Raw genomic sequence first — 23,026 nt, 5'->3', positions numbered from 1 at the left:
ACAAATGGTGCTGGGACAACTGGATCCACAAGCAAAAGAAAGAACTTGGATCCTTATCTCATGCTATACATAAAAATTAACTCAAAATAGATCATAGACCCAAAGGTAAGAGCTAAAACTATAAAACTCTTAGAAGAAAGAGGAGTAAATTTCTGTGATCTTGGGTTAGGTAATGGTTTCTTAGACATGGCAGCAAAAGCATGAGCAACAACAACAAAAAATAAATTGAGTTTCATCAAAACTAAAAACATTTGTGCTTCAAAGGACATCACTGATAAAATGAGAAGACAACCCACAGAATAGGAGAAAATATTTGCAAGCTATGGTTTTGACAAGTGATTTGTATCCAGAATATACAAATAACTCTTACACCTCAAAAACCAAAGACAAAAAGCCCAACTAAAATGGGCAAAGGATTTGAATGGATATTTCTCCATAAGGGATATACAAATGGCCAATAGCATATGAAAAGATGCTCAACATCATTAACTGTTAAGGAAGTGAAAATCAGTGAGATACCATGTCCTACTTACTAGAATGACTAAAATTAAAAAGACAATAACAAGTATTGATGAGGATGTGAAGAAATTGGAAACTTCATACATTGCTGGTGGGAATATAAAATGGTGCAGACATTTTGGAAAGCAGCCTGGTAGTCCCTCTAAAATTTAAACATAGAGTTACCCTAGGACTCAGCAGTTTTACTCCTACGTAGATATCCAAGAGAAATTTAAAGACATGACTGCACAAAAATCCGTACATAAATGTTCATAGCAGAATGATTCATAATAGCAAAAAGAACCCAAAAGTCCATCAACCCAAGAGTCCATCAACTGATGAGCAAATAAGCAAAATGTAGTATATCCACACAGTAAAATATTACTTAGCCACAAGGATTGAAATACTGATACATGCTATGACATGGATAAACCTTGAAAACATTATGCTATTGGAAACAAGCCAGTCACAAAAGAACACATATTGTATAGTTCTATCTATATGAATTGTTCAGAATAGGTAAATCTATAGAGACAAAGTAGGGTTAGGCATAGGAGGAAGGGATGGGGATTGACCACTAATGGGTTGAGGAATATGTTCTAAAATTAGACTGAAGGATGGTTGGACAACTCTATGAGTATACTAAAAACATTGAATTGTACACTTTAAATGGGTGAATTTTATATATGTGAGCTACATCTCAGTAAAACTTTTTTTAAAGGCTCATATTCAAATGTTCAAAGAACATTTCATTTCAGGCATATATACAATACTATAATGACCACCTGTTTATTTACAATGCAGCTTAATAAATAAAATCCTACAGATGTAATGGAAACCTCTTGTATACGCCTTCTGGATTCAATTAACTTTGTACCACTTTGGAAGTAACTAAGTTATTTACTAGATGTAAACTTGATATTTACCATTTCTTCAATGTTTTATGCTTCTGCTAGATTTGCATTTATATATTTATGAAAATATTTATATTTATTCATAAACAGTATATAATATTGATATTCACATATTACACCTGTGGGGAATCAGAATTGGTTACCCCAAAATCTATCTCTTTGCCTTGCCTTGATTATTTTTAAGAACAAAAGACTCTGAAAGAAACTTTGACCTTCCCCCTAACTGCCTAAAAGAAATTTAAAATAAAGTCCTGTCCCCAGGACAGGCCATCACCATAGATAACTCTGGGTATCGATAGACTGGGAGGATCCTTGCTAAACCCACTCTTATCAAAGTTCTATTTACCAAACATTCTCTTTTCCATTTCTATGTGAATTGCCTTCTTCCCCTTTGAAGCCCCAAACCACCCGCACCCCCAACATCCTCCTTTGTCTTTAGCTGAAGATGGTATTTAAGATGAAAATCTGTGCCAGTTTGGCGAGTTACTCAGTTTTCCTGGGTCTCTCCCATGTATACATGTTAAAAAGCTTTGTTTCATTTTTTCCTGTTATTCTGTCTCATGTCAATTTAATTCTTAGCCTGGCCAGAAGGACCTAGAGTGGGTGGAGGAAATGTTTTCCTCCCCTATACCCCTTTTATTTTTAACTTTTCCAAATTCTAGTCTGTTCAGTTTGAAATAACACCTTGTGCAGAACATCTGCAGTGTAATCCAGGCTGCATTTCCACAAGCCTGTGGGCATCTCCTCCAGAAGCCCTGACAGAGGTGAAGCTCATTCTGCCTGTAGCACTTTGAAGAGTCTATATTTGTCCTTGGAAAGGACACGTTTGTCCAGACATGGTCTGCTGAGGTAGAACTTGGTCTGCTATGCAGATAAAGTTCCACAGGCTCACACAGGAAATTTAGCTCCTTGGAACCACAGCTGCCCTGTCATCTCCACTTCTCTGTGTTCTCATCGTCTTCTAGGAGATGTTTCCATATGGTTAACTTTCCACTGGTGAGCTCTGTGTTTTCCCTCTTCCAGAAAATGTATGTTTTGCTTTCTAGATCTGTTCTGTTGCCAGTTAGCAGAAACAGAATAACCTCATCATTTTGTCTTAGGATCTGGTCCCTGAGTCCAGCTATAGCAGCAAAGGGTCCCAGTCTCATCACTGAGTAGAGTGGGTCATTGAAGGTCCTGAGCATGGCAGGGTGCCCTTGGACTTCTTTCCCAACCCAGTGCTAGGTCCTTCATGGCCTCATCTGTGCTGATAAGCCTAGAGTCATCTCCAAATTTATCCTATACAAACATTCAGGTCAGAGAGATGCTCCTGATACCAGCTCAACACAAGAGTGACATAAGGGAAGCCATATTGTAGAAAGGAAACTACATCATAACTTTAACTGACCGCTAACTAGCCCACACATGCTCTATAGATTTTGCGGCCCCTCCCAGCTGCTTTAAGATGACAACTTTCTTCTTTTGAGTCCCTTAGGAATGTGATGACCCCCAGGCAGAGAGCCTATGCTGATAGCCAAAATCAATGACAACTGAAAGATCAGGGTATAGGGCAGCTGCTTTATCCTCTGATACATATCCAGTAGAACAAAGGACTATCAGGAACAGTGACCAGAGGTCTGTCCCACCCAGAGAACAGCCACCTCTCCCACCTGGAGACTGGGCCAGTATGTAACTGCCCTGTAGTCTTTGTTCTGTGAGATGGTTCTTTCAGACATGAGTCAGCCATCTTCCCTCCTGCAGCAAGCCGTCATAAAGTCATTTCTCTCCTACCACCTTGCCTCCTGACTATTGGGATGTGTTGCAGTGGGCAGAAGAGCCCACTTGGGTGGTAGGACTCCCTCACAGTGTTGTATCCATCTACCAAGACTCTGTGTAAAGCACACAGGAGGAGAAAGAAGAGGATGTATGGGCATATCCAGGCCTGTGTTGTGGAGCCGCACCCTCCTCTCCCCTTCTCACTGGGGCTGGTTGAGGGGGGGAGCAGAGGGGTCAGGAAGAGGTCTGGGAAATGGAAGAAAACTAGTGGCACCAGCCTTGCTCAGATACTCTGCTCCTGCAGCAGCCAACCCTGCATTCAATTGTCTGGTGGGGCGACCACTCCCATCCTCAGTCACATCCCATGGATATCTTTGAAGCAGTTAAGTCTCACTTCTCCCACCATCGTCAGCTTATGATGCTGGCCCTTGAAATTCTTCTATTAGGAGATGGTAGAAGAGAAGCCGAAAAAAGCTTATGGACCCGAGGCTCTTAGCAACAGGGTCCCAGGACATGCAGGCAGGAAAACAAAAATCAAAATAGTGACTTCGAAAGAGACTGACATGGGTGATATATTTCAATGCTGGCACATTTTCTTCCTTCAGAAGAAAAAAAAAAATGGAAGTCTGATAGAAGGAAAAGGTCTTAGACTCTTTTTAGGGGTAGGTGAGTTAAAACAGCTATAAGCACTGGGGAGCTTTCGATTGCTCCCCTCCTCCATCCCAGGCACCTAGGGGAGGAGCCTAAGACTGGGTTTAAAGCAAATGTCAACAAAGAAGTAACAGCGAAACCCCACAGGCACTTCCGTAGGTCATCACCCAGATTCTAGAGCCACATTAACTCAGTTTCCTTCCTCCTCCTGTGGGACAGGCCTCTTGAAGAGCTCATCTTTTCCAGACTCTCCTGGGCCTGGCTGCTTCACCTTTTTGCCTGTGCCTTACCCCTGCCTGGAATGGTTTTATTCCTTCTCTGAATGTCCAAGGTCTAACCAAAACACCCTTTCCTCTGAAAATGTGGATTCTTCATGTTAGGAACAAACTCTCTTATGTATTTCCCTAGTCTGTTATCCTTTATCTCATATCATCTCTTTTCACCTACTACCTGGTGATAAGGCTAATTAACCGTGTGTGTGGCCTGACTGTCCCCAGACCATAAGCTCACCAGAGCAGAATTCCTATTGAATTCATCTTTATATCTCCCACAGTAAGAAACACTGTGCCTTGCATGTGGTCCATGAGAGAATATATATCTTGTTTAATTTCATTCCTTTCATAACTTAGAAAAAGGTGTTTTATACCCTTTTGACTGACTAAGAGAAGTATGGCCCACAGATGAGAATGACCTGCCCACATAGAATTCTTTCACCATCTCTTACTGCTTCAAATAATATAAAGCCTAACAAACAACAAACAAAAAAACCAAAACACAAAGCTCAGTAAAGCGTATCCGCTGGTTATCTGCTTGGGGAGCCAACTTCTCTCGTGTGGGACAGCTCTGTTTCCGCCTCAGGAGGGAGCAATCCATCTCAACACACAATCAGATCCTTACTCCTGACACTGTGTTAGGACCAGCTCCTCCTCTTTTGCTGCTTGTGGGAGTTGCCTTTGGGCCCTGGAGCTGCTGTAATGAGCTCAACATCTGCCTCTCAGATGCCCAGTGGGTTCTGAAGCGCCTCCCCATGGTGGTTTCTGTAGGGAAGGATGACTTTCCGTTTTTCTCAGAAAATATTCTTTCTGACTGGAGGTTTCCCATGTGCTTCTTGTCTGTTCTACTTGTCTACCATTTGCTGACAGGCTGCCTGGCTCCTCAATTATTCATATATATGTAAATAATTATTTATTGCCATGTTTTCCATTACCAGGCCACAGCAAATCTTTCAGAGGTTGTTGTGAGATGTTAAAGTCTCACTCTGCAATGTCCTGATAAAAACATTCAAGAATAGGAAAGAGAAAGAAAGCTTCATTGTTTCTTGGTCCAGGAGGGCTTGGTAACTCAAAGTGGGGAGGCCTAGGTTTGAGAAAGGACTGACTGGTTGAATAACCTTGGGAAATTGACTTTACCCTTCAGTTTCTTCACCTGGAAAATGAGGGATTAGATCAGATTATCCAGCTATAGGAATTTCTCCCTTACCACTTTTAGGCTATCTCAGTCTACAGTGAGATTATAGGATATAGGTCATATAGATCCAAGTGTGAAAAACGAGTAAATCTCAGGGTAGGAAGGGAATATTAAAGAGAAAATCCTGTCAGAAACAGAGTTCGTGAATTCATAGAACTATAATTACATATATAACTCCAATTTGGGATTTAAAGGGCAAATACCAGATGAACCACTGTGTGTCATTTTAATTTATCTCTGGGTTGTCTTCCTCAGAACTCTCAAAAATCCTTTGCCAAAAAGTTTAGTCCAATCTTGGCAGTCTTTGAGTGTCTGGATAGGGGTGATCATGCCATCTCTAAGAACTCATTAACTAACTCCTTCCATTCCTACCCTTCCCAGCAAGATGCTCTAGCTTCAGGACAAGGGCTAAGGTAAGGAAGGAGAGATCCTGAATATAGTCCATACTAAAGTCTAAGTAGGGGATCTCCCAAACCATGCCCTCCCATTCTGGGCTGTCGTGGCCCTTGCCTATAGCTTCTTCTTGCTTTCTTGTCTAATTAAAGGCTGCTCCATACCATTGCCCAAAGTTGCCAACTTGAAGACTCTTCTATTAGTGGCTGAGCAAATGTGGCTGCTACTATCTGAGAACTTCAACTGTCCTTCTGAAGGTTTTTTGGCCTCCCTTCCACAAGGGGAGGGGGAATGTCTTAGAACTTTTTTGACCTTCGGTAGCGATAGGACTGATTACCATGGTGCTGCTGTCTGGAATTAGCCTTATACAAGACATCCTGATTTATCCCAGCCCACTCTCTGTCCCCAGACTCTTCATAAGACAGTGCTCAGTTGTATATGTTTTTATTGTGCTCCACAGGTTGAAACTCTTTCCTAGGAGTTGATAGAGGATAACTCTTCATCATTCCAACATTTAGAGTAGATCCCAGAATCCCAGAGCAGGCCTTCCCTGGGCAACCCCTTCTTCAATATTCTCTGTAATAGAGGAATATACTTCCTTCAAAATACCCAACTGATCTGCTCCCTACATATTTTTCAAGCAGCCTCTTTTATTCTTTCATTAAAGCTTAATTGATGGACTTTGATTCTGGCCGAGATAGAATAGCTCCATTTCTCACTAGTCTTCTCTCTTATAGCTAAAAAACCTCAGACATAACATGACAAACACAGAAAGACTCTGAAAGGTGGAAGGAAAAAGGTGTACTGCCTGGAGCCGCAGGACTTGAGATACGACACCATGGGGAGTTCCCTGGTTTCTTTTGCCTCCAGTATATCCCAAACCACAGGATGCTAGAGAAGCCTTCAACCTGAAACCCCCAAGAGGCAAAGACAAAAAAAAAAAAGGCAAAAAAACCCCAAGAGAAGTCGTCATTCTCTAGTCAAAAGTCTAGGAAAAGAGCAGCTTAGTAGAACAGCAAATCTTTTTGATAATACCTGGCTTACTCCAGCCAAATACCAAAGGAAAAACAGCCACCCATTTGTGGTGACAGATGTATAAAGCACAAGAGTGAATGAAGAGAGACAAGACTGAAGACCCAGGCAGGGCCTACATGGGCAGGGGACTTTGAGTGCCAGAAGAAGCACCTTTGTTAAAAGTCTTTGGATTCTATTCTGTAGAGTGAGGGCAACTATGGACATGATTTCAGGAAATAACAACAGGTTCAGATTTGAGTTTTTGGTAGATCACTCCAAAAGGTAAGGGGAGGCAATTGCAGTATTCCAACTGAGAGATGATGAAAGCTTCCATTTGGGCAGGGACGCTGGAGATGTGGAGGTGGGGAAAGATTCTAAAAATTTAAGGGCTTGATAATTGGATGGTGGGGGTGGTGGCGCAGAAGAAACAGGCTGTCAAGAATGACTGCAAGATTTCTAAGTTGGATGACTGTGTAGATGAGATGCCACCAACTGAGACAGAGAGCACAAAGGAGTGAGTATGTTTGGGGGTGGAAAAGTTGAGTTCAGCTTTGAACATGATGAGTTAGGTGTGCCTGTGGGTCACCCAGGTAGAGATTCCCTCACATCATCAGTTGTACAGGTCTGAAGGGAACTGTCTGGATGGAACAAGTTGATTAGTACCCAATCAGCATGTCACTCCTAGTCCTATGCAAATGAGTCTGGGTGATGGTCGTGACTCACCTACAATTTTCCCCTGGAGCACAGAGTTATTTTGTTCAACCAGGGCCTTTCAGACATTTTTTTCCCCCATGTTATTACACATCTAAGAAAGAGCCCAGGATTTTTTTTTAAGACCTGGGCAGCCAGCATCTACCTAGTACATATAATTAGATTAAATTGAACTCTCAGGGAGTTCCTGTTTTAACCTGGCCCTTTGAACAGAGAGAGGTAAGGATTTTTTTTAGACCATCCAAATGGGAGCAACCCCACCCCCTCAAAAATACACCTCTAATATCTGGCTAGAGAGGGAAAGAATGAGTCATGGCTGCAACACCAGACATCTTAAATGAGAGCTGGAAAGGACACTAGTTTTAGTTTTAGTTGAGCAGAGGGAAGAAGGGAACTTTTGCCTACGAAAGAAAAATGGTAACACTCAGACTGTGCTCACTTCCCAGCCTTCTTGCCCTCCCCACTGGGATGGCCAGAAACAACCTTGACAGTGTGCCTTTCTCTGAAGACCCAGACAATCTGAAATCTGCTTGGATGACCAGGCCTCTCTGCAGAGGCAGCCAGCAGCATCCAGATCTACAGATGTGCAGACGTCAAGTTAGCAGCTCAGGATTTCTGTTTCCAAACCTTGTCGAAACTCCTTTGTGTGCAGGAGCAGGGAAAGTATGATTCATACTCTCAACCCTTGATAATAAAGCCAGTCACTGGGAAAGGATACAACCTCAGGCCCCACAGTCCCACAGAGGTGATGGTGAAATTTAATTAATTTATCATTAATGCTGTCCCTTAATCCAGAAAACAGATAAGGTGGTTGGTTATGAATTTAAGAGATATGTCACGATAAGGGAGAATAGAGTGGGGAGGTTTTAAAATTAAGTTGGTTATTAATTTATTAAGCCCCAAAAGTTTGTTAAGCTCTACAATGGGTGCATTAGGGAATATGAAGAGGCATAAGACACTGTCCCAACATTTAAAAGGTTTACAGTGTGGTCGCGGAGAGATAAGTACATAAGTGGAGGTTAAGTCTGGAAGTTGCTGTTAAAATCATTCCACACCCTTTGAATATCACAAAGGAGATAGTCAAAGACGTGAGATAGAATATTTGTGTCTGTGTAGTGAAGCTATTCATTTTAAGTCATTTAGAAAATTTGGTTCCTACAACAGCCCTTTGAGGTTAATGAGCAGGTGGTGTAACTCGCAATTAACAGATGAAGAAACTTAGTTCAGAAAACTCCTGGTGCATGAAGTTACCAGACTTAAAAGTGGCCGGGTCCGTGCAGGCACTCACACCCCTCCAGCCAGGCCTCCTGGAAGCTGTGTGCTGGTAAGACGCAAAGAAATACCACTGGGCCACCAGAGACCCTGCCCGCCCAGGGGATGGAAAACGGGAGCCAAGCAAGGGAAGGAGCACAGCGGAGACTTTTCTCTTCTGAGCTGAGATTCCCAGGCCTCCTCTGTAGACACGGAAGGGGGCTGATTAATTTAATAATTCAAATCTCACTCCCAAATGCCCCTGTCTCTGGAACATTCTCCCCTAGAGATTTCTTGAAGCCGCCTCCCCCCCGCCGCCCCCACCCCGGAGGGTGGTTCACATGGACTCAATGCCAGTAAAACAGACCTGTCCCAGGATACCCTGGAACCCTCCTCCATGGAAGAGGGAAGAGCACCCCCTTTCTTAGTGATATGATCAGTCACAAGGCAGTTTTAAAGTAGGGAACGACTAGATCTTTCAGTTTTTATTAATGCCCTGTCTCACCAGGATCCAGCATCCAGTATCCAGACTGTTTAAGAGATGGGAACTAGGATGGATCCAAGTGACTATTACCACTCAGGATCTGACAGGAGTGGAGATTCTGAGAACTGAGGCTTTTTTTCCTAAGTCAGACTGTCAGTGCCTCATGTGGTCGTCTCTTAGGGACGTTTATCTCCTGGGCTTTCTAGTCTCTCTAGCAAATAGAATTCTGGAAGGCCTGCCTCATCTGGGTCAGACATACCCAAATTCCAATTTTTTCAATAAAAAGAACCAGCCGAGATGGGAGCAGGGCAAACAACATGCAGGATACAAAATGGGAGTTCTTGGGGCCGGCCTGGTGGCGCAGCAAAGTTCGCACGTTCCATTTCAGCGGCCCGGGGTTTGCCGGTTCAGATCCAGGGTGCGGACGTGGCACCAACTGGCAAGCCAGGCTGTGGCAGGTGTCCCACATGTAAAGTGGAGGAAGATGGGCATGGATGTTAGCTCAGGGCCAGTCTTCCTCAGCAGAAAGAGGAGGATTGGCAGCAGATGTTAGCTCAGGGCTAATCATCCCCGCCCCCCCCCCCGCCCCCAAAAAGAGCTCTGAGGTGCAGGAGTGAGTGGTCTAAGCCCAGTAAAACAGCTCCAAAAGGAAACAGAAGGGATCACAAATTATATCCCAGACACGATGGAGAGATGGGGTAGTGATGGAGACTGTGGAAGTCAGGACTCCCTGTGACCAGGCACAGCAGCCATGTTGGTAAAGAAGAAACCACAACGCCAAAGTTGGAGTGTTTGGGTCACTAGAAAAGAACGTGAAGAATTAACGAACTCAGATGGCAGGTGAGGCCTAAAAGGAACCGTTTGGTTCTTATAAACCTGAGCCACCTGCACCAGCCCTTAAGAAGCAGAGAGGAACCCAGAGGGTTGAGAATAACTGTGGTGTTTATTGAGCTCTTCTCATCTGAGTCAAGATGACAGAGAGGTAGGAAACTTTGTGGATGATATGGCTGAACTGTAAACAGCTTGCATCAATTTAAAAAAGGGACAAAAATTCTTTGAAACTCCTTCCATTGAGCGGTGGGGCCCGTGTCCCCTCCGCTCAAATCAGGGCAGGTTTGTGACTGCTTTGACCAACAGAGCATGGCAGAGGTGGTGCTATGTGACTTCTGAGGCTAGGTAACAAAAGGTCATGGCTGGGGCTGGCCTGATAGTGTAGTGGTTAAGTTTGCACACTCTGCTTTGATGGCCCAGGGTTTGCAGGTTCAGATCCTGGGCACAGACCTATGTACTACTCGTCAAGCCATGCTGCGGTGGCATCCCACATACAAAGTAGAAGACTGGCACAGATGTCAGCTCAGGGACAATATTCCTCACAAACAAAAGTAAAAAAACAACAAAATAAAGGTCATGCCTGATTCTCTTGAGGTGCTGGCCTTCATGTAAAATATCTGATTACCCCAAGACGGCCAGGATGGAGATGCCATATGAAGGCTCTCTGCACAACAGGCATAGCTGAGCTCAGTCTTCTAGCCATTCTCACCAAACTACCAGACAGGTGATTGAAGCCATTTTGGACCCCCTAGACCATTCCATCTGCCAACTGAGTTCCGCTGAGTGACATCAGGGAATGTACAAGAGCAAAAATCTCACTGTTATGGCCTGCATCCTATCCCCTGCCCCCTCCAAATTCATTTGTTGAAATCCTAACCGCCAGGACCTCAGAATGTGACTTTCTTTGGAGATAGGGCCTTTAAAGAGGTGATTAGGGTAAAATGAGGTTATATGGCTGGGCCCTAATCCAATCTGACTAGTGTCCTTATAAGAAGAGGAGATTAGGACACAGACCACACAGAAGGAAGACCACGTGAAGACATCGAGAAGATGGCCATCTACGAGCCAAGGAGAGACGCCTGTTAAAACAAAAATTTCCATGGACAATTTACTTATCTAGTGGGCTTTTATTCAATGATTCATGAATTGGGGAGCATCTAATCTAGTGGTGAGAAAGGAGCCCCAAAGAGTTGTACAAAGCAAGAGGGTTTTTAAAGACCGAAGTGAGCAGGAACAAGGGCGTTATACTGGGCATTTGCTGATTAGCTAAAGCAAGGTTACTTTTTCATATGGAGCAAAGGGAAGGCCTGGAGCCAGGTCGGGTAACTTGTGCTGAGCTGGCAAGTGCTGACTGATTGACTTAGCCCTTCCTTTTCTAGGAGAGCTGAGCACAGAAACTTAGTTAAGCTTTGGTTTGAAGATGTGGGACTAGCATGAGCCACTCCATCTTGGGCCTAATCTGGTTGCTTTAACAGGACTCAGAGGAAACCAAACCTGCCTGGCAACACCTTGGTCTTAGACTTCTAGCCTCCAGGACTGTGAGAAAACTAATTTCTGTGGTTTAGACCACCCCGTCTGGGGTACTTTGCTATGGCAGTCCTGGGAAACTAATATGCTCACCCGGCTAAGAATTTGTCAGCTACAGAAATGTGAGAGAGAATAAAACGGCTGCTGTTCTAAGTCCCTGAGTTTTTGGGTAGCTTGTTCCACAGCAGTGGGAACAGGAACAAGCTCTGACTTCTGAAGTTCCTCTTCCTCTAGGGATGTCCGGTTCTCTGTCCGCGTTGTCAGTTTAGGATGGACCACAGTGAGCGACCTCGAAGAACTGATAGCACACGAGAGAGAGGTTGGGCGGAAGCCCAGAGCCCAGACTTAGGACTTTTATGGCACTTGAGAACTAGAAACTTTTAAACTGAGGTTTAAAAATATTTTCTCATTAGTCTGAGAAAGATGGAAAAAACTGTGCATGCAAAGCAGCTTTCTATAGCTATTTTATGGCTATGTCGTTTGGTCAGATGGGATTCCTTGGCAGAGAGAATTAAGTACCAGGCTGTGGGCTGAGGGCCCCATCTGACCTAGATTCTGAGTTTTTAGAAGAGTGATTATAGCTCTGGAGGCAGGGGTCAGGTCTCATGGCCTCCACCAGGAAGCACTTGTCTTAGCTGTGGGGGATATTACATTACAGCTAATTACAGGCTGTCTGTGAAGATTTTCTAATTACTTCACTTACGTTGGTCTTGCTTTCCTAAGGAGGCTGTCAGCTTTTGGAAAGCATCTTGAGGACAGGGGCACACTTTTCTGGGTTTTTTACCCCATGCAGCACCCACATCGGTACCAAATTTCACTTCTTACTAGCTATGTGACCTTGAGCAAATTGTCTAACTTCTCCAAACCTGTTTCCTCATGTGCAAAATGAGGATACTCATAAAGCAGTTGGAACTGTGGCTGGCACCAGGTAAATGCTCCATTCGCGTTAGTCAATACTCACTTTAGTAAATAGTTTTTACTTTCATTTGACTCTGAAAGTTTGAGAGCTCCTACCTACGCGCTACTATCAGGTTAGGGGTTTGCATGTGGGGAGAGGAGCAGGGAGGCAGAGGCTGTTGTGGTTAAGGAGCCTGGGTTTTCGAGAGATCTAAATCCCAGCTTCCTTTTGTGTAGGCTGGGTGAATTTGCATAAGCCCATGTCTTTGACATAGGGCCATGTGACGAGGACTTTCAAGGCACGGCTGTCACTGCTTCTCTCTCCCACCACTCTTACCCCCAAGTGGAAAAGACCCAGGTGACCATCTGGCTTCCGTATCAGACCTGGAGTCCCCCACCAAAGCCAGAAGGACTGAAAAGCTGCCCTGGCCATAGCAGGGGCTTTGAGAAATTAAAAGGGAGCAAGTTAATTAGAAAATGCTTAATTAAGAAAATGGTTCCCTGGAAGAGAGAGAAATAACTGAAAAAAACACCTTAATCAGGAAGTTTTAGGAACAAAAATCCAGTCGCGGAGTTGGCTTGTGCAGGCTTGTTGGAGACGATTGTGCGCTCCCCAAACTTCATGTTCAAGAACATCATGTTGGTAGCTTGTGTCGGGCGTCAGAATTGGCCACCCCAAAATGTGCCTCTTTGGCATGAGGATTATTTTGGGCTGGTTACTTTTAAAAACTGCAGACAGGGGAGAAGCTCTGAAAAGTAAAAATTCACGCGTTGTAAAAGATATTTACATTTGTAAGGAAAATCTCCATCTGTAAATGTATCTCCCTCTGTACCAGGAAGAAGGGCAGATGACCTTATCTCTAGAAACTCTTATCAATGCAGAAAGCAGGACTTAAATCTGCATAATAACCTTGTTCTTCTTTACTGTGCTTTTTTCGTAATCTCCCATAACTGACTCCCCCCTACCCCCAACATCCTCCTTTGTCTTTAGCTGAAGATGGTATTTAAGATGAGAACTTCCGCCATTTTGGAGAGTTGCTCAGTTTTCCTGGGTCTCTCCCATGTATACATGTTATAAAGCTTTGTTTGATTTTCTCCTGTTATTCTGTCTCATGCGAATGTAATTTGTAGCCCAGCCAGAAGGACCCAAAGGGTAGAGGATTTGTCTTCCTCCCCTACACTTGAAATCATCCCAGTGGGAGTTTTTATACCACTGACATTGACAGAGGCTACAAACATGGGCCTTTTTGTCTAGGAGAGCTGTTGTTGATCATTTACTATTACACAACTGCAAAAATCTAACTTGTGCTCCTAGTCAGAGGGCCCACATGTCTCTGGGTCTAGAAACTTGCAGGGGAAGCACAACCCTTGCTGTGTCTCAGTTCCTTCAAAGCTGATGTCTCCAACATAATTTGCACAAAATGAGTCACTGTGGTGCATAAGGAAGATCCTACACTTGTTATTTAAATATTTTTTCCTAATCTCTAATTTTTTTCTATTCTCAGTTTTTGTTTTATAATGTATAAAATGTATTACTACAGCCCTATATCCACATACTTCATATAAATATACACATTTCGGAGGTCACTGCTCAAATTTTTTCTAACTGATGGTGTATGAAATTAAAAGGAAAAAATGTGGAGACCATTGCTTTAGGGTAAAAGAAAAGAGAATTAGTTCTAAGAAATTCAGACAGGATGATTCAGAAGTAGTGAATGTGTGTGTGTGTGTGTGTGTGTGTGTGGTGACTTTAGAAGTTAGAGGTGAAGAGAAAAGTTGGAAGAGGTGGCCTCGTTGCTGTTTTAGGGGGATATGTTAATTAATATGCAAGAAGGAAGGTGGGCCACTGTGGTGATCCAGGCGTGAAAAAGGCTGCTTTCCTTGATCTGGAAGGAGAGTCCTTGCAGACATACTTCACAACTGCCCTGTCACCTTGAGGGCTTGTCGCAGTGTAGACTGCCGCCCCACCCTCAGAGATCTGGATTCAGTAGGTCTGGGATGGGGCCTGGGAATTTGTATCTCTTCCAAGTTTTCAAGCAATGTGATGCTATTGGTCCAGGTCCACACTTTGAAAACCAGTGATTTAAAGAAGAGTTTGAAGATAAAAAGAATATTGCTGATGACAGCCTGTGAGGCCCAGAGGTCAGAATGGGAGTTTGGAGTCGGGGGAGGCAGGAAGAGTGGGGAAGTGGGTCAGATTAGAGCCTTAAAGGAAGGGAATCCAGGTGATAAGCACTGACCTAGGAGGCTTGGACTTCTGGTGCTGGGTAACATAAGCAGGAAGATAAGCCACGCTAGGCATAGCCTCGTTGGCGGTGGTCTTTACTGCAGATTGTAATGGTGAGGCGGGAGGCAGTTTGGGGTAGGGCAAGGTCTTACTGAGAGCTGAATGGAGCTCTGGAGGCCACACCTCAATTCTGCCCCCTCTTTTCCCCCTGGTAGAATTCTACATGCTCTTGGCTCTTCATACCTCAGATCATGTCTCACCTCTCTTTTTGAAGTCTTTTCTCAGACACTGTGGAAAGGTGTCTTCAATTCTGTAAGGCAAAGAGAACATGTGTCTGTTTTGAGCCAGGACCATTGTGGGGCCACAGTCTGACACTTCCAGTGGCTCTCCAGTCACTACTTTCATTGGAGCATCCAGCCTTTATGTTTGCCACTTGACCCTTTTGACCACAGGAGCAGGCTGTGCGCATCAACCCTGTGACACTAGGCGGGGACTTCAGAATCCACGGCCCCTCTTCTATTGCGACTTTGTTCATGCCTTCCGTTGAGCCACCACACCATCCGCATCCATAGTATGTTTTGTTTTTCATAATATGTTTGTAAACATTCTGTAAAAGCATGCTTGAGTGTCCCATCATATTTCTGAGGTGTCACCTGGGAGCACAGGAATCTGGGTATGTGGATTAACACCATCATCGCGCTTCTGTCCAGGCATTGGGTGTATGCCATCAGTTGTTACTGCTTCCGAATCTGCCCTTATGTTATTTAGACATATCTCCTTGCTAAGCTTAGACATCCTTGCTTCATCCACACAGCTACCTCTTTCTCCTTTTCCCGGATACGAATGACCATCCTGTAAATCCACCTTTGCTCGTCTGAACCAGTCATTCGCATTTTTAGCCTATTTTATATTTTACATCATTTTTGTTTGAGTATAAAACGTCCTAACTAGGGGCTGGCCCTGTGGCCGAGTGATTAAGTTTGTGCACTCTGCTTCTGTGGTCTGGCGTTTGCCAGTTTGGATCCTGCCACACTGCTCATCAAGCCATGCTGTGGCAGCATCCTACATAGAAGAACTAGAAGGACTTACAACTAGGATGTACAACTATGTGCTGGAGGTTTGGGGAGGAAAAAAAAACAGAGGAAGATTGGGAACAGATGTTAACTCAGGGCCAATCTTCCTCACCAAAAAAAACCCCCCCAAAACAAAAAAACAACCCAAACTTCCTAATTAGATTGTGAAGGCCTTGAGCAAACTCTTCTTCTTCATATCAACCATAACGCCTAGCACGGCAGTTTTGCAAAGTAAGTGCTCAATATTTGTTGATTGATTGATGTGAAAAAATGTGTTAGGGCTGTGAGTTTTGTTATGACAGAGAATCAGGCAGCCTTAGTTCAGACGAGGAGCTGCCTATCCAATATGAGGAATTTGGCTAAATACTGAAAAGCTCCTTTAATTATTATGACATTTTAAATTAATTATATATTTCCAACTGTATTTTTCAGTTGTACGCATAATTATTATTATGCTGAACAGTATTTATACTTAAATGTTTAGTAGTTCATGTAAGCGACTGAAATTAGTAATGTTTTACAGCCAAACCAAATTCATTTTTAATTGTTCACTTCTCCCAGCCTTACTGTTGGCAATTCCTCAGATGCAATGTGTGCTTGAATTCTAATCACCCAGTATCATGCTCAGATGGGTTAAAAGGCAGAGCCCGGAGTTCAATCCCACAGCAGAGAGGGGACCCCGTGTAAGGGGTCTTCCCCTGGGCTCTTTGTCCTTGTGCTCCCCATCCTGCCTGCAGCCCTCTTTCTCCCAGCTGCACTGGAACGTTTCCTTTCATTTAATTTTGACTTTTTACTATGAATTTTGAATTTACAGAGAAGTAGAAAGAAAATGAATACCCATATTCCCGTCACCTAAATTTAACCATCAACATTTTGCCACCTTTTCTTCATTACTTTTTAGGGATTTAAAAATTATAGACATGATGACATTTCACACTTAAAAACTTCAGTAGAAATCTGTAAAAATTTTTCCTATAAAACCACAATATCCTTATCACGCCGTATTGGTTTGGTAGGGCTGCATGGCAAAATGCCACAGACTGGGTGGTTTAAACAAGAGGAATTTATTTTCTCACAGTTCTGGAGGCTGGAAGTCCAAGATGAGGGTGTCAGCAGGGTTGGTCACTTCTGAGGCCTCTCTCCTGGGCTTGTAGATGGCCACCTCTCACTGTGTCCTCACGTGGTTGTCCCTCTGTCTATGTGTATCTCTCTGTGCGCAAATCTCCTCTTCTTGTAAGTACACTAATCATATTGGGTTAGGGCGCACCCTGAAGACCTCATTTGAACTTCATCACCTCTTTAACGACCTTATCTCCAAGTACAGGTACATTCTGAGTTCCTGAGGATCAGGACTTCAACATATGAATCTGGGGCCCCTGGCAGGGGAGGGACACAATTCAGGTCATAACACACACTAATCAAAACTATCAAAGGTTTATTAATATAATTTAATGCTTAATCCGTATTTGATTTCTAGCAATTGTCCCCAAAATGTCTTTGTCCAAACCAAGGATCAATTGAGGACCATGAATTGCATTTGGCTACGTCTCCTAAATTTATTTTAAATCTACAGTGCCGTCCCTTCCCTCTTCTTTCCCATGACCTTGCCTTGTTGGAGCAATTGCTTCACATTTGGCATTTTTCTCTGCTTTGTAGTGGGGTAATTTAACTTGTTTACCTATCTTCTGTCCTGGGTTTCCTATAAACTAGAAGTTAGGTCTCAAGGCCTGATTAGATTCAGCTTAAACATTTTAGGCAAGAATATTTCCTAGATGATACTGTACACTTCCTATGGGGTTCCATGAGAAGGCATACTGCGTCTGGTGGTTCAAATTTAAGTAATGTTTAGATTAGTCACTGGGATAAAGTGGGGACAGCTTGATTGCTCCCTTGAGCAGTTTCATTTCCTCCCATGTGACCAGCAAGCGATCTGTGGGGGCTTTAGGACGTTGGGACATCCGCTTTGCCATCACATGTCACTTAATGGTTTTCGTTTCCTTGCATGATCCTTAACTAAATCAACTATTTCATTAGGGTTTACAAGATTTATTCTATATTTATTAGCTGGAATTATTCTGTAAAGAAGGGTTTTCCCTCATCAACTGGGGCTATTTAGCTATCCTTAAATACAGTTCCAAATGGAAAGACAGGATAAATACTTTTAACTTTACCAATTTTCAGAACAAAGAGTTGCTGTAATAACAACCTCCAATAGTGGCAAAGGAGATTTATTTTGTTTGGCATTTTCTGTTTTTGGAGTGTCACCTGTAGATTCATGGCTTTTAACGTATTCTTATAGCAATTTTTCTTTTTTATACTGTAATTGGCCCAACTTCGGCCAGTTGTGGCCCCTGCCTTGGTCTGGTCTTTTTGACATGACCACATTAATCTTTGAGATGCCTCAGTTCCTGGGAGAATGAGATGTCCCACACTTGCCTTGTACATTCCTTGCCCCAAACCTGGAGTCAGCCATTTCTCTCGGAAGTCCTGGTTCCTCAAATGCTGAGTGGTTTTAGAAACCATAAACTGATTCTAGGGACCCTCGTTACTATTGGAATATTGTTGTTGTTTTTTTCTCTTTCAAGGAGCCAACCATGACGATATATACATTCTTTAAATTCATGGCTAGGTATTAATAGCTCAAATTCAAATTTAACTTTACATGGTTTTACTTAATTATTTTAGTTTATACTTCTATTTTCTCTTATGCTGAAAAGCTTGGTTTCCAACAACATTAATGTAATTTGAAATTAATTCCTGATTAATTCTTACAGTGTTTCTTATTACAAATACAGGCAAATTTGTACTTATGTTCTTGTTCCTTTTGCCCTTTTCCGCAGAGGTTGCACACTACACACACTCTTTGGCGCTTTGCTTTTCAATGTAACAGTGTCTTCTGGAAATCACTCCATAGCCACACGTTGAGCTCGCCCTCATGCTTTTTGTGGTTGCCTACTTCTCCATCATGCGGAGGTACCATAGTTCATTCAGTAAGGGACTGGGTGTCGTGGTTTATTCAAGCAGGCCCCTAGTGATGGATATTTGAGTTGTTTCACATTTTTTGCTAGTACGTATAAGGCCTCAACGAATAACTTTGCGCATATGTCATTTCATATTTGTGCAGTTATGGCCTTAAAATAGATTTCTAGGAGTGGGATTCCGGGTAAACACAGCTGTGATCTTGATAGATATTGACAAATTCTCCTCCAAAAGAGTTGTATCATTTTGTATTCCCAACAACAATATATGGCAGGACTTGTTTCTCCACAGCCTCACCAACAGAGTATACTGTTAAAATTTTGATTTTTGCCAATTTGCTGGGGGAGAATGGTATCCCAGTGTGGTCTTAATACATCTCTCTCTCTGTATGACGGGGATTGGGGAACTTTCCATATGTTTAAGGAACATTTGTATTTCCTTTTTTATTCGGCTCATGTGTTTTGACCTGTTCACTGTTGTTGGTCTTTTTCTTCTCGATTTCTATGAACTCTTTATGGTAAGGAGATGATGAATCATTTGGTTGCGAAATAAGTCTCGAGTATTCTTTCTGCATTTGTCATTTGTCTTTTGACCTTTATGATTATTTTAAATGCAAAAGCCTTTTAAAAAAGTCTTTGTGTAGTCAGCTTCCTCACCAAATTATATTTATTGAGTCTAGATTTTGAGGCACAGTTAAAAAGGTTTTCTCCATTTCCAGGTTTTGAAGGAACTCATCCATGTTTTCTTTTCATATTTATACAGTTTCTTTTTTTTGGCGGGGGGGGGGGGGGAGATTAACCCTGAGCTAACATTTGCTGCCAATCCTCCTCTTTTTGCTGAGGAAGACTGGCCCTGAGCTAACATCTGTGCCATCTTCCTCTGCTTTATATGTGGGACTCCTGTCATAGCATGGTTTGCCAAGCAGTGCCATGTCCGCACTGGGGATCCAAACCAGTGAACCCCGGGTGCACAAAGTGGAATGTGCACACTTAACCGCTGCGCCACTGGGCCGGCCCCTATACAGTTTCATTTAAAAGAATATTTGGGTAGCTGCTGATTCAATGGAGTAAAGTTTTTTTTCAAATGGCTTTTGTACATTTCTTGTCAAATTTATTGCCAAGTAAATTATCTTTTTTTGCTGCCATTGTAAATGGCATTCTCTTCCGAAATACCTCCTAACTGGTTAGTAATTGTATATAGGAAAACTATTTGTTTGTTTGTGTTAATTTTATATCCAAATTTTGTAGAATTCTATTGTTTATGGCATTTTTCCCATTGATTCACTTGAGTTTTCCATGTATGAAGCATCAATAACTAGAGATAGCTTTATATCCTTATTTCTAATTCTTAGGCCTCTACCTGCTTCTCTTACTTAATTGAATTGGCTGATACTTCTGAGAAGTTAACTAGTGGTGGAAATAGTGAGTATCCTTGTCTTATTCTTCACCTTTGTGGGAATACCTCTAATGTTTTCCCATTAAAAGAGAGATTGGCTTTGAGGCTCATGTATGCATGTGTATAATTACGTTAAGAAAGGATTTATTGATTTTTTAAAAAATCAGTCATGGGTCTGATGACTGGATAAAGAAGATATGGTATATATAGGCAATGGAACACTAGTCAGTCATAAAAAAGGATAAAATCCTCCTATTCACAACATGGATGGACCTTGAGGGTATTATGTTAAGCGAAATAAGCCAGATAGAGAAAGACAAACTCTGTATGACTCCACTCATATGTGGCATATAAACAAACACATGGACAAAGAGAACAGATTAGTGGTTACCAGGGGAAAGGGGGATGGAGGGTAGGCATGAAGGGTGAAGTCGTGTACCTATAATATGACTGGCAAACGATAATGTACAACTGAAATTTCACAAGGTTGTAAACTGTCATAACCTCAATAAAAAAAACATCAGTCATGGGGATTGAATTTTCTTTTCAGCATCAAAGGAAATGACCATATGCTTTTTCTATGTAGATCTAGTATGTAATATTAATGGATTTCCCAGTATTGAATCACCCTTGTAATCCTAGAATAAATTTTACCTAGTCATTATGTGTTTTGCTTAATACGCTATTGGGGCCTGTGTGACAATACTTTGTCTAGAATTTTTCCTCAATATTGGTAAGTAAGATCAAGATCTGATTTTCTTTTATTGTGTGCAATCTTAATCATTTTTATAACAATTTGAAATTCACTTCATAAAACTGATTTGGAAGTTCTCCTTTGTGTTCTATGTCTGTCTATTTTAAGTGACATTGAGATGATATGCTCTTTAAAGGTTTGTTATAGTCCCACTGTGAAACCATCTAGGCCTGGCATTCTTTTTGTTGGTGGAGGGAGAGCCCTTGATGACTGAGAGCTTCTTTGAATGAATTGTTTACTTTGTGGGGGATGGAATTGGCCACCTCAAGATACGTCTCTTTGGCATGAGGATTATTTTGGGCTGGTTACTTTTAAAAACTGCAGACATGAGAGAAATCTGAAAAGTAGAATTTACTTACCCTTTGTTAAGAGACATTTACATTCATAAAGAAAATCTCCATCTGTAAAGGTGTCTCCCTCTCTGTACCAGGAAGAAGGGGGGATGACCTTATCTCTAGAAACTCTTATCAATGCGGAAGGCGAGAACTTAAGTCTGCATAAACTTACCCTTGTTTACTGCGCTTTTCTGGTAATCTCCCATAACTGACTCCTCCCACCCCCAACATCCTCCTTTGCCCTTAGCTGAGGAGGGTATTTAAGATGCGAACCTCCGCCATTTTGGGGAGTTGCTCAGTTTTCCTGAGCTTCTCCCATGTATACATGTTATAAAGCTTTGTCTAATTTTCTCCTGTTATTCTGTCTCATATGAATTTAATTTGTTGTCCAGCCAGAAGGACCCAGAGTGGGTAGAGGAAATGTCTTCCTCCCCTACAACTTGTACTTCTTTCCCAGTCCTAGTTGTCATGGATGCTGAGGGCTCTGGGTAGTAGGAAGTAGGAAGTAAGTTTCCAGAGTAGAGGATACCTCGCCCAGAGGTGGGACTAGGGGGTGGATTGATAGTATAATCTCATCTAGGAAGGGGGAGGAAATCAAGGGGAGCAATGGTGTTGGGTGGGAGGGCTCTGAAGAGAGGCTGCAGCAGAGGCTTAAGCTGAGGAGAGGTCAGCGGCTTCTTCTTCAAGACTTTTCTTCTCACTCTGCATTCCAACCTCTCCTGGGGGGTCTCTGTCCTATTTTCACAGCTGGGAAGGCAAAAGAATTTCCCATAGTCCACTGAAGTCCTTGGCAGCCTTTGTCGGGGAGGTCCTCAGAGTCACCTCATGAAGGGAGCTTGAACTAACAACAGTCAGCAACCCTACCCCCAAATTTCTCCCCATTTGCATTCGCCTTGAGCCAGTTTCAGGCAACAAGCCGGGTGGCTCACAGACTTACTAAAAAGCCTCAGGTCCTAGACATTCCTTTCATGTTGAGTATTTGATTTTCTGAGGCAGCTCTCACCACGAGGGGCTTTGGAACAACCATCCACTGCTAGATGGCTCCCCTGTGAGGGGCTTGGCTATGGCAGATGGTGGCTGGGGGTGAGGGGACACAGGACAGGCTCTTCTGGGTGCCCTGAGCAGCCACGCCCCCTTCTCTCCCTTGCTTCCTGTCTCCCTGCTCCTACAGCCCTCTGTGGACCTGCAGGGGTCAGGGGCCTCCTTGCCTCCTTGGCCACAAGACAGCCCACCACCAGGAGGTGCTGGTCTACGAGGCCGAGAGTGGGAGTGCTTGCCTGAGGTCGGAGGTCAGGGCACCTGCAGCTGCAGGATGTTGCACTTGATTAGAGGCAGGGAAGAGGAGGGCGAAGACAGTTGTGAGATCCCTCAAGCTCCCCCACCGCTGCTGAGCCAGACGGAAGACTTTGGAGAGGCTGCAGCTCAAAGACACTGCTGGGAGATTGGTCTGCGCCCTGAGAGAACCCTAGGTTGTGTTTCCTATGTACAAGTCTCGGGCCTCATGGAAAGTGTGACTATTCTCAGCCCCCTTTGCCCGCTGTTGTGATCTCTGCATCTGACTTGAGCCGAACTTAAAAACAGATGGGAAGGCTGGGCTGTGAAAGGCCTGGAGGGGTCTGGGGAGTGTTTTTTTAAATTTTTTTGAGGAAGATCAGCCCTGAGCTAACTACTGCCAATCCCCCTCTTTTTGCTGAGGAAGACTGGCCCTGAGCTAACATCTATGCCCATCTTCCTCTGTTTTATACATGGGATGCCTACCACAGCATGGCTTTTTGCTAAGCAGTGCCATGTCCACACCGGGGATCCCAACAGGTGAACCCTGGGCTGCTGAGAAACGGAACATGCGAACTTAACTGCTGCGCAACCAGGT

At 43.2% G+C, this 23,026-nt stretch overlaps 1 protein-coding gene across 1 annotated transcript in view; it reads left to right on the top strand.

The window, feature by feature from the left end:
• The first annotated feature begins 10,010 nt into the window (after positions 1–10,010).
• TIGIT (T cell immunoreceptor with Ig and ITIM domains) overlaps positions 10,011–23,026 on the top strand; it is a 32,078-nt gene continuing 19,062 nt past the window's right edge. The window contains exons 1-2 of the mRNA XM_070581926.1: positions 10,011–10,120; positions 20,024–20,093. The gene's annotated coding sequence lies outside the window, so the exon portion shown is untranslated. The remainder of the gene's footprint in view (positions 10,121–20,023; positions 20,094–23,026) is intronic.

Source organism: Equus przewalskii, chromosome 18 (assembly GCF_037783145.1).
Source record: "Equus przewalskii isolate Varuska chromosome 18, EquPr2, whole genome shotgun sequence".
Taxonomy (NCBI): Eukaryota; Metazoa; Chordata; class Mammalia; order Perissodactyla; family Equidae; genus Equus; species Equus przewalskii.
The sequence above is the reverse complement of the archived record's forward strand: the minus strand, read 5'-3'. Positions and strand labels throughout refer to the sequence as shown.